Here is a 3,212-nt window from a genome sequence, read left to right as displayed (position 1 = left end):
CTCTCCCTCCCTCCTCTCCCTCCCCCTCTCCTCTCCCTCCACCTCTCCTCACCCTCCCCCTCTCCTCTCCCTCCCTCCCCCTCTCCTCTCCCTCCTCCCCCTCCCTCCCCCTCTCCTCTCCCTCCCTCCCCCTCTCCCCCCCCGTCCTCTCCCTCCCTCCCCCTCTCCCCCCCTGTCCTCTCCCTCCCTCCCCCTCTCCTCACCCTCCCTCCCACTGTCCGCTCCCTCCCTCCACCTCTCCCCTCCCTCCGTCCCCCTCTCCTCTCCCTCTCCTCTCCCTCCCCCTCTCCTCTCCCTCCCCCTCTCCTCTCCCTCCCTCCCCCTCTCCTCTCCCTCCTTCCCCCTCTCCTCTCCCCTCCCTCCCTCCCCCTCTTCTCTCCCTCCCTCCCCCTCTCCTCTCCTCTCCCTCCCCCTCTCCTCTCCCCTCCCTCCCCCTCTCCTCTCCCTCCCTCCCCCTATCTCCCTCCCCCCTCTCCCTCCCTCCCTCCCTCCCCCCTCTCCCTCCCTCCCCCCTCTCCCTCCCCCCTCTCCCTCCCTCTCTCCCCTCCCTCTCTCCTCTCCCTCTCTCTCTCCTCTCCCTCCCCTCGCGGATCAGCACCTCAGGGCCGGCCGGTGCGCGGCCTAGTGCGTGAGGCCCAGCCAGACTCACATTAGCTCTCTCCCTCCCTCCCCCTCTCTCTCCCTCCCCCTCTCTCCCTCCCCCTCTCCTCTCCCTCCCTCTCCCCCCTCTCCTCGCCCTCCCTCCCCCTCCGCGGATCAGTGCCTCAGGGCCGGCCGGTGCGCGGCCTAGCGCGTGAGGCCCGGCTGAACTCACCTTAGCTGAGGTCGCGGTCTGGGCTGACATTGACGCGCGCGCTGACTCCCACCCCACCAGCCTTTACAAAGATGGCGGCGGTGGCTACGCTCGGCTCAGACCCGCCCCGCCAGCCTTTACAAAGATGGTGGCGATCGCGGGCCGCTTGTTGAGTGGGACGGGAGGTGCCTAGCTCGGGCGTGGCTGGGGAAGGGAAACCGAGGCTTCGAGGCCTGCAAAAACGGTGAAAGGTAGGAAAATTAATGAGGTTAGAGAAAATATTTACAAATTAATTAACTTTTTTTAAAAACAATTTAATTGTGTTTTAAAAGCAACTTTTTTTTGCTGGAAATCTAGATTTGAAAATAAACACGCAGAAAGTGGGAAAAATAAATGAAGAGTTAGGAATCAAGATGGCGGCCACTCACCTCAGCTCAGAAGGATTAGGCCCACCCACACACACAATGAAACACCCCCCGTGACGCACCGATTGGTCAACCATCAGGTTAATCCCCTGTACGATTGGTCAACCATCACATCACTCAACGCTAATGAGCGGAATGTTGCCGTTTTTTTAAACTTTTTTGTATTCTGTCGGAACAATTTTTGTCTGACCAAAAAGTAAATATGCCTATTAGAGTCCCCTAATGATAAGCTTTCTTTTGATATAACATATGTGTAGGTATGCTCTATAACTTTTGATTGTATAGCCGGACAGAGAGACGGAAAGACGGAAAGACAGACGGAAAGACAGACGGACCGTTTTATATATATAAGATATATACATATATAGCCTTCGACCATCTGTTGAGCCAGGAATTTATTTTTGATTTTTCCATCTGTTAGATGCCCTGGGACAATACTCATGGCTGAACTCCATGGGGTTGGAATATAAAAACAGGGAGGTATTGCTGCAGTTGTACAAGGTATTGGTGAGGCCGCACCTGGAATACTGCATACAGTTTTGGTGTCCATACTTAAGAAAAGACATACTTGCTCTCGAGTCAGTACAAAGAAGGTTCACTCGGTTAATCCCGGGGATGAGGGGGTGGTCATATGAGGAGAGGTTGAGTAGATTGGGACTCTACTCATTGGAGTTCAGAAGAATGAGAGGCGATCTTATTGAAACATATAAGATTGTGAAGGGGCTTGATCGGGTGGATGCGGTGAGGATGTTCCCAATGATGGGTGAAACTAGAACTAGGGGCATAATCTTAAAATAAGGGGCTGCTCATTCAAAACTGAGATGAGGAGAAACTTCTTCACTCAGAGGGTGGTAGGTTTGTGGAATTTGCTGCCCCAGAAAGCTGTGGAAGCTACATCATTAAATAAATTTAAAACAGAAATAGATAGTTTCCTAGAAGTAAAGGGAATAAAGGGTTACGGGGAGCGGGCAGGAAATTGGACATGAGTCTGGGTTCGGAATGGTCATGGCCCTGTGGGTAGTGGAGCGGGCCCAGGGGCCGTGTAGCCTTGTTCTGCTCCTACTGTGTTCTAATTCTGTTAGATTTCAGGAGATGGTTTTATTCCTGTTCCTGGCTGGGGTGGAGATTGCCTTTACAGAAGGTAAGTACTGTAGAAAATATAGGGACAGAGTGATCTCCTGGAAGAATTTCGATCGCCTAGATGGGTCGGAGAGGAATTTCCCAGATTTTTTTCTCCCAAATTGGCCATTGGGTCTTTATCTGGTTTTTCGCCTCTCCCGGGAGATCACATGGGTTCGGGTGGATGCAGAGTGATAGAAGATTTGAGGTTAGGATCAGATCAGCCATGATCTTATTGAATGGTGGAGCAGGCTCGAGGGGCCGATTGGCCTACTCCTGCTCCTATTTCTTATGTTCTTATGTTCTAACTCCGACAGCAGAGTCAATAGTCGCACCTTTTAAAAAGAAACACTGAAAGCATCAGTCTTTCTGAAACAAATCAAACTCACGCTCTCGCCTCTGAGTCAGACGGTCATGGGTTCAAGTCCCCATTCCAGAGACTTGAGCACAAAATTCCAAGCTGACACTCCCAGTGCAGTGCTGAGGGAGTGCTGCACTGTCAGAGGTGCCATCTTTCGGATGAGATGTTAAACCGAGGCCCCGTCTGCCCTCTCAGGGGGACGCAAAAAGATCCCACCAGCAGTAATTCGAAGAGAAACAGGAGAGTTCTCCCCGGTGTCCTGGCCAATATTTATCCCTCAACCACCATCACTAAAACAGATTACCTGGTCATTATCATGTCGCTGTTTGTGGGGCCTTGCTGTGTGCAAATTGGCTGTCGTGTTTCCTACATTACAACTTCAAAAGTACTTAATTGGCTGTAAAGCACTTTGGGACATCCCGAGGTCCCAGTATTGCCCCTTGTTACCTTGCCCCTTCCATAAACTTGAGCTCATCCAAAACTCTGCTGCCCCGTGTCCTAACTCGCACCAAAT

This window comes from Somniosus microcephalus, chromosome 1 (genome assembly GCF_052327205.1).
Source record: "Somniosus microcephalus isolate GS21.2 chromosome 1, FLI_Smic_1.0, whole genome shotgun sequence".
Lineage (NCBI taxonomy): Eukaryota > Metazoa > Chordata > Chondrichthyes > Squaliformes > Somniosidae > Somniosus > Somniosus microcephalus.
This window is presented reverse-complemented; position numbering follows the sequence as displayed.